The sequence below is a fragment of the Mus caroli genome, chromosome 2 (assembly GCF_900094665.2).
Source record: "Mus caroli chromosome 2, CAROLI_EIJ_v1.1, whole genome shotgun sequence".
Classification (NCBI taxonomy): Eukaryota; Metazoa; Chordata; class Mammalia; order Rodentia; family Muridae; genus Mus; species Mus caroli.
Window position 1 is genome coordinate 152774549 of NC_034571.1, and position 9052 is coordinate 152783600.

Here is a 9052-nt window from a genome sequence, read left to right on the forward strand (position 1 = left end):
ACACACACACACACACACACACACACACACACACACACCACACCACACCCTGTACATCCCAATTTTGGACACAACTAGTCTGAAATCTCACTTCAACTGAGGGAAAAAAACATCATAGGGAACTTTTTCTTTTCCAAAAATATTACCACACTTCCCATGCAATGTTTGCCTGTCATGAACCACTGCACAAATCAAGCATGGCCCAATGTATCAAGGTCACAAAACCAACTTGGTTAATATGTTTATCATTACACAGCAGCCCTGTCCCTTAAAGCTGCTTTGATACCATCTCTCCAAGGCGCACACATACAAAGGCCCTTTTGCTCATTTCCTAAGTCTCTTTGATACATTCTTTGCTGTTTCTGGATTTTTCCACTGTATGTCTCTTAGAAGCAAATTAAGCCCGAATCAGTTGTTCCAGCTAATGAAGTGTGCTTTTGGATCTTTTCTCCTCAGTTGAGAATTATCCGGCAAGCTACCAATTATTTTAGAACACATTTCTGTTAGTTTTGAAATATTGCGATGCTACGTTACCACAAACAAAAAAATAAATCAAGATAGCAACATACGAGACCATGTGTGTGTGTGTATGTATGTATATATATATATATATATATTTATATGAAAATTTTAATTTTAAATTTAATTTTAAAATGTGTGGATGCCTCATGAATAAACATTTTAGGCTATCTAGATAAATATATGTGTTGGCATGACATCCAGAAAGGCAGAAAAGAGCATGCCTTTGCTTCTCTAACCCCACCCCCACCCGCGTCACATAACAGTTTCTCACAGGGCACACTACCCTGGCAATCACTGTTCACAAATGCAAGCCACACAACTCAGAACGCCTCGAGCTCTCAGATACTTTGCACCCTAAGCCCCCACACCCCACCCACTCCTCAATCACTTCCAACAGGTTTCTCTGAATGAAAACCCCAAACTAGAGAGGCTTCCCAGGTCCAAACTCTGCTCACACGCCCATCTGGATATCCCAGAACCCGGGTGTTTCCGCGTGGGCAAGGATTCCACTGTACCCTGGAGTGGTTCGAGTCCCGACGCTCATTTCACCAGACGCACCGGTGCCAGCCGCTCGCCAGCCGCCCGCGGGATGCGGACACACGCACTCACGGCCAGGCCCCCCACCTCCGGCCCGCTTCGGCTCCTTCTGCAACTCTGTCCGGCGCGACCACCCAGACCCTGGACTCCCGGGCGTGGAGCCCACGGCGAGCGAGCGCGGCGCTGACAGATGGGGAAGGCGGGACATCGGGGGGAAGGGGCGGGGCCGCTCGGAGCGGGGGTGCTGGCGGCTGACAGGGCCGGGCGGGAGCCGGGCCTGGCGGGAAGGCGCTCGCAGACACACAGGGGCTGACAGGCGGGGAGACACACAGACGCCCGGGACTGACAGCTCTGGGGACGTTGGGCCTCGGCGGGCGCTCACCTGGAGGCGGCGGTGGCGGCACCCGTGGCCCCGGCTGCTCTCCCCACGCCGCGGGCCTCCCTCCCTCCTTGGTGGGTGGCCGACCGGCACAGGCCCCGCGGAGGCGGCGGAGGCGGCGGCGGCGGCGGTGGTGGCGACGCCAGAGCCACGGGCTGCTTCTGGGGCGAAGACGAGCGGCACCAACTGACTCCCGGCCGCTCGGCCGAGCTCGGTGGCACTCGGAGGCGTTCGGCTCCGGTCGGCCCTCCTCGACTCGGCTGGGGGCGTGGCTCGACCCCCCCCCACCCCCCGCCCGGGTCGCCTCAGGCGCTAGGAGGCGGGGCTTTAGGGACCGGCGCAAGCCCCTTGACGTCGCGGGGAGCGGACCTTACCCAGAGCGCATGCGCCGCTCGGCTGCGGGCCAGCGTTCTCTGTGTTGGGGGCCACCGGGGGCGGGGGAGGCGGACAACCGAGCGGATGCTGAGGCCCTAAGCGGTTCCCGGCCTTTGTGCTCCGTATCCTGGTCTTTCTTGAGGGCCACCTAAGGAAGGCCACACGAGGTTAAACTTTCAAAAGGATGTAGTCTGGGCAAGGGTCCCAGACCCGTGCGCCCTCTCTCGCCAGTGCAGTGTTTCCAAATTAGCCACATTTGGGAGTTGGGTTTTTTTTTTTTTTTTTTTTTTTTTTTTTTTTTTTTTTTTTTTAACGCCACTAAGGGTTCACGGCAGGTTCTAGTATCTTGTTTACTCAGAGAAATAGCGGCCGAAACGAAGGCATGATCTCTGATTCTTTAACACTGTCTTAGGAGAGTGGCGCTTTCAAACACCTGCTTCCTTCATGTACATTTTCACAGCTGCTGTTGGCCTGGGATTAAAATCTTGGTTCCTGTTCCAGGCATCTTTTCACAACAGAACCTAAATCTGTGGAAAATATGTTTACAAAGTGGCCCCTCACTGCTTCGGATCCAAATTGGCAAATAGAGCTCTGAAGACTGAGCGGGTCCCAATCCCAAATTAGCCTATATCGAATATCAACTGGCCACAATCGCTCATCCACAAAAGGCAACAAAATACTAGGATTATATAGAATGAGTGAGAAGATTAAATGGCAGTCTATATAAAGCTTCTTGCACGTTATCTTGGTGTTTAGTAAATGAGGCTGACTTTATTGCTGTGTATAACATGGTCTACACCTATAATCTCACTGAAAGAGGCTGAAGCAGGAGGATTGCAAGTTTGGGATCAGCCTAGGCTACAAAGCAAGTTCCAAACCAGTCTGGACTACATAGTAAGAACCTGTCTCAAAGAACAAAACAAAAAAGCTGAATTTATCATAGTTAGTAAATGTATGAGTGAGCATGTGTGAGCAATGTGTCAAACTTAACATGTCCAGCATCAAACACTAGAACTTGTACCCTAACACACTGCATATGGTTATTACTCAGTCTTCCTCATTACATACAGTTCATGTCAAGCCCAGTTTTGTTGTTTTGTTTTGTTTTCTTTTTTAATGATCAGGCCAAAGGTCTCAGCCACCCTTCACTCCTCTCTTTCAATCATAGCCATCTTAATCCATTAGTCAGCCTGCCAGCCCCACCTTTAGACATCTGCATGCTGGGAATACTGCAATAGCATCTTCCCTACCTGCTCTCCTTCATTCCAGCCTGTAGTCAACACAGCAGTCACTGGGATCTTGTTAAAGCCTAAGCCAAAATAATGTTCCTGGGGGCTGGGGGGAGGAGAGGAAGGAAGGGAAAACGATTAGAATTAAATCATTTTTTTAAAAAACCTAATGGTTTCTATCTTGGGCACATTATTAAAAACAAAACAAAACAAACAAACAAAAAACAGCCTTTATTCCAGGGACCCCTAGATCACATCTGCACCTTTTTTCTAACTAAGCACATTTCCTTCTTCCTCTTGCCTCAGCCAGCCACACCAGCCTCCTTCCTGCCCCTGGAACATGAATGACTCTTGCACTTAGGATATGTTCTCCTGAGCATCGGGAAGATGTGTCTCACTTCACATTTCTATTCAAAAGGTATTTCCTTTCATGGATATCAAGTCCCACCCTCACCATGCCATCTCCCTTTTCTGTGCTTTGCCTCTCTGCCTGGCCCGTATAACCTCTCCTGTCTTTCATGTCCCTCAGGGCAGGAATGTTTGTTTTGCTTATTTTCAACATCTGGAACATGGGCAGACATGTTCAAACACTCAATATTTCTTGAATGAATGAGTATATAAGATATGTTGTACTCCAATTTATTTTTATTTATTCAACCAATTTTCCAAGTACCTCTTCTCACCTAGGCACTCTGAGAGATGCAGACGTAAGCAAGACAGTCTCCCAGATGCCAAAGAGCTCCATATTTCAGAAGAGACAGACATGTCACGCTGCAGTTCTGGAGGAGAATATGCAAATGCCAACTGCTTTGGTATACATAGCACAGAGGGTATAATTACCAGTATGGAGCAAGTAAGCTGGTGCTTACATGTAATCCCAGATACTCAGGAGGCTAAGGCAGAAGGACCACAAGTTTGAGCCAGCCTTGGCAACTTTAGCAAGACCTGATCTCAAGATAAAAATTAAAGACAGGAGAGAGACTTGCTACTGGGGGCATACAGTGCTTTCCCTGGCATAGTCAAGCCCTGGAGTTCCATCTCCAGTACCAGTGGGGAGAACAAACATCCAAAGGGCCAAAGAAACAATGAAGGTGAGTGGGGGAAGAGTTCCCAATGACACTGGAAGCTGGAAGCTGAGCCTGGGGAGATGACTGGAAGTGACTCTAGGCAGAGGCAGCAACCAGCACACACCCAGTGTCGGGAGGGATCTCAAGGAGGAGGGGAAGTTGTTGATGATATTTAATCAGAGGCAAATTATTTTCCTTCAACAGAAAAAGGACCCATGAGAGGACTCGGCAGGTTAGGCACTTGCTGTCAAGCCTGAAAATCTGAGTCTCATCCCCAGGACCCACATGGTAGAAAAAAAAAAACTGACTCCTGATAGCTCTCTGGCCCTGTAAATAAATAAATAAATAAATAAATAAATAAATAAAATTTAAAGTTTCTTTTAAAATGAAATGTCCTAGGAAGATGGCTTGGACAGTAAACCTCTTGAGAATAGAAGTTTGGATCCCCCAGACATACTTAAAAACCCCCGGTGTGCTTGAAAAAAAAAAGTGGATTTGGGGCACATATACCCAAAGGACCCTAAAGATGCTTGCATATACATGATCATTGCTTTACTCTTTACCCTAGCCAGGAAAGGGAGCTCACTAACTTAGATGCTCATCAACTGGGGAGTGCATAATGTTGTAATACACATAATGGAATTTTACTCTGCATAATGAAAATATGAAACTTTCAGGGAAACGGGTGACTGGAAAGTATATTTAAGCAAGGTGACACAAATTCAGAAAGAAAAGGCCTCACAATCTCTCTCAGATATGGATCCTAGCTTGTAATATATATATTACGTATGAATTAGAGTAAAGGTCTGAAGAGTTGGCTCAGCAGTTAGGAGCTAGTACCACTCTTGCAAAGGACTCACGTTCAGTTTCCAGCACCCATGTCACGTAGATCACAACTACCTGTAATTCCAGCTTCAGGAGATCTGGCACCCTCTTCTGACCTATTTGGGAACTACACCCGTGTGAACAAACCCATTCACAGTCACGAACACATAATTAAAAATAAAAATAAGGGTTGGAGAGAGGGCTCAATGGTTAAGAGCATTGGTTGCTCTTCCAGAGAACCTGCCTTCAATTCTCAGCCCCCAACACGACAGCTCACAACCACCTGTAACACACTAGTTCTAGGGCATCCCGCACTCTTCCGAATCCCAAGGACACTCCACACCCATGGTACACATACATACACACAGGCAAACAATCATACACAAAGATTTAAAAAAGTAATTTTTTTAAATTAAGAGCTGGAGAATCTAGACTCTCTGAGAGTAGAATCCCAAGGTAGGCATCTTTCTCTACAATTCTTAATGATCGGGCCTGCGCCATACGTACAGAGATGGTCCCAAACTGTCTGATAGACTCAAGAATATTTTGCAAGTTCTAAAAATAACCCAGATGGGATGAGACCGTGAGCAGGCTGTGGAAAGTATTCCGTGACTTTGCTGTGGGCCACAAGGCACAGAACTAAAACTGAGCTTTGCTGTTCAGAAAGAACTTGGCCACGAAATAACTACAGAAAAATCACATGGGAGAATCTCATAAAGAGAGACCAGGGAGACGGTATCGAAGGTGCTTGCTGTACAAGTATAGGTCTTTAATTCAGTCCTCAGAAGCCACAAGCCAGGCATGGTGGCTTGCACTTGTAATCCCACCAGTGGAGAGGCAGAGACCCAAAGATCTCTAGGGCTCACTAGCTAGGCACTCTAGTGAGCCGTGTTTGTTTGTTTGTTTGTTTTGTTTTGTTTTTTCCTTTTTTTAATTAGGTATTTTCTTCATTTACATTTCCAATGCTATCCCCAAAGTCCCCCAGACCCTCCTGCCGCCACTCCCCTACCCACCCACTCCCACTTCTTGGCCCTGGCGTTCCCCTGTACTGGGGCATATAAAGTTTGCAAGACCAAGGGGCCTCTCTTCCCAATGNCTTTAAACATTTTGAATTACATTTTTTAAAAGATATTTTCTTTATTTAAAATTTAAAATGCTATCCCAAAAGTTCCCTATACCCACCCCCAGGCCCTGCTTCCCTACTCACCCACTCCCACTTCTTGGCCCTGGCGTTCCCCTGTACTGGGGCATATAAAGTTTGCAAGACCAAGGGGCCTCTCTTCCCAATGATGGCCAGCTAGGCCATCTCCTGCTGTATATGCAGCTAGAGACATGAGCTCCGGGGGGTACTGGTTAGTTCATATTGTTGTTCCTCCTATAGGGTTGCAGACCCCCATCAGTTCCTTGGGTACTTTCTCTAGCTCCTCCATTGGGGGCCCTGTGTTCCATCCAATAGCTGACTGTGATCATAGAGAGGCTGTTTTAAGAAACATTATGAACACCTCCTAAGAAACAACACCCAAGCTTGACCTCTGACCGCCATATGCATGTGCCTGTGAATGTACACGTTCACACTCACAGGCACACACACACAACTCTCACAGAGATTGCTGAGCCAAGCAAGCGAGACACAGCAGACTTACCCTGTGAAAATTTCGTTAAACTCACAGTCCGACACAACCAACCAAGCCTTTGCCCCTCTAACTCTCTACTGCTTAGGACTACAGTCCTGTGGTGCAAAATGGATGGCTATCCAGCTCTACTGGAGCATCTACTTAGAGATGAAGAGAGAAATTAGTCCTCGAGGTGAGTGAACAAAAAGGAAGCTTTTGGCACAGCTCTCCATTGTAAAGCAGAGAACGGGAGAATCAAGCCCCTTTCTGTAGAGTCCATCATAATGGCATTTGTGATGTTAATAAAGTCAAAGCTGGGGAGCCATAATGAACCCTTTTCTACAAACTTAACCATGGCCTGAAGATCACTGTACAAGACAACAGACACACAGAAATTCCGTGGAACAATATACATTGGCAATGTGTGTTCGCAGCTATAACTGGGGATGAAATGGGGCCATGAAGTTTTGGAAGAGTTGTCTTAGTCACTGTTCTATTGCTGTGAAGAGACACCATGACCAAGGCAACTCTTACAAAGGAAAACATTTAACTGAGAGCTTGCTTGCAACTTCAGAGGCTTAGTACATTATTATCATGGCAGAGAGCATGGTGACATGCAGGCAGGCCTGGCTATGAAGCTGAGAACTTTATATTCTTATCTATAGGCAGAGAGAGAGAGAGAACCTGGATCTCATGGTTCTTTTGAAACCTTAAAGCCCATCCCCAGTGACACACTTCCTCCAACAAGGTTACACATCCTGATCCTTCTAATCCTTTCAAATCCCCTGGTGACTAAGCATTCATACATGAGTCTAGGGGAGCCATTCTTACTCAGATCACCACAATATTTGATTTTTTCAGAATGTCCAAACATTATTTATTCTTACAATAATGGGATTAATGGAATTGTAGTACATATACTACATGTCTAAATATACTATTTAACTTTTTAAAATTTGATTATATATCTATATCCTATTTTGAGGCATGATGGATACAATCATTATCTTAATCATGGCCTTGCAGATGTATGTTAAAAACCAAATGGGACAGTTTAAATATGTGTGGTTTACTGTACATTAATTATGCCTTAATGAAACAGGTATATTATTTTAAAATCTCTTTTTCTCTTTTCCCCACTTTAACTCTGTAAGCTCCATCCACGCTGTTTTAGGAACAGCTACTCTTTGAGATTTTTAGTTTTGGGTTGTTTTACTAACATGCAGAATTTCAAGGAATGTGTTCTGGTTTCATTTCTGTTGGTATGATAAAATACCCTGACAAAAAGCAACCTGGGGAAAAGGAGGGTTGTTTTTTCCCCACTTATAATTTCAGGTTACAGCCCATCATTGTGGGGGAAGTCAAGGCAGCTAGCCATATCACATAGTCAGAAGTAAACATAAATCAATGCATTCATGCTCATTTGCTTGCTTTGCTTAGCTAGATTTCCCCAGTCTGACACAGTTCAGGACCCTCTACCTAGGGAATGGTGGTACCCATAGAAGTTTGGGTCTTTCCATATCAATTAAGGCAATTCCCATAGATATGCCCAGAAGGACAACCCAACGTAGACAATCACTGCTCGGGATTCTCTTCCTAGGAGACTCGAAGCTGTAGCAAGCTGACATGAAGGCAATAACACACATCTACAGTATTTTGCTCACTCAATCCCCAGGGCCCCTTTTGCTCCAAATCCTCCACTATCAACAATGCTATAATAATCTCCATCCTTTCTCTTTATAGATCTGAGTAAACGTTCTCAGAAATCACCTCAGAAGTGCAACAGCTACACTACAAGCCCTGTGCTTTTTTTTTTTTTTACCAAACCCTGACTCCTTTTGCTTGTTTGTTTGTTTATGGTTTTTTTTTTTTTTTTTTTTTTTTTTTTTTTTTTTGCTAGACAGGATTTTTCTGTGTGTCCCTGGCTGTCCTGAAACGTGTTCTGTAGATCAGGCTGGCCTCAAACTCAGAGATCCACCTGCCTTTGCCTCCTAAGTGCTGGGATCAAGGGCGTGAGCCACCACTGTCCGGCTAAAAACTGACTCATGCATTACAGAGGGGCTAAACATGTTAGTAGCCCCACCAGGTGCCTGAAAGATTTCTCTATATTTGGGTCTCAGATCTTCCTATTACAACTAAGGGATGAACCTTGGTTTCTAGCATGTCCCACCCATTTCAATTTGGCACTGGCCTTATGGTCACTGACAAACACTTCTTCAGGCTGTGGCCATTTCCTGGTGATTAGCAAATAGAATGGCATGCTTATTTGTAGGCTTAATATGAAAAAGGTATTCTGGGCCTGTTTAGAAGTAGTTCCTCGGGGTGACTCCACTCTTCATTGTCTGGATACCAGATATCCAGTTCAATAGCAAACACCAAGCACAAATCAGTAGCAGCAGCAGCAGCAGCCAAGTTGAGCAAAACAGTAGGGCTCCTCCAAATCGGCAGGAGTCAGGGGAAGAGGCCAGAATCAGCCCAAGTACCAGGAGAAGTTCTTTGGTGTGT

At 45.8% G+C, this 9052-nt stretch overlaps 1 protein-coding gene across 4 annotated transcripts in view; it reads right to left on the reverse strand.

Moving 5' to 3' along the window:
* Positions 1 to 9052, reverse strand: part of Zhx3 (zinc fingers and homeoboxes 3) — a 122332-nt gene that overhangs the window by 105409 nt on the left and 7871 nt on the right. The window contains exon 2 of one of the 4 annotated variants that reach the window (XM_029471365.1): positions 3064 to 3148. The gene's annotated coding sequence lies outside the window, so the exon portion shown is untranslated. Of the gene's footprint in view, positions 1 to 1037; positions 1242 to 1441; positions 1666 to 3063; positions 3149 to 9052 lie in introns of those variants that run through there. The other 3 variants (XM_021157000.2, XM_029471379.1, XM_029471370.1) reach the window with 3 other exon arrangements.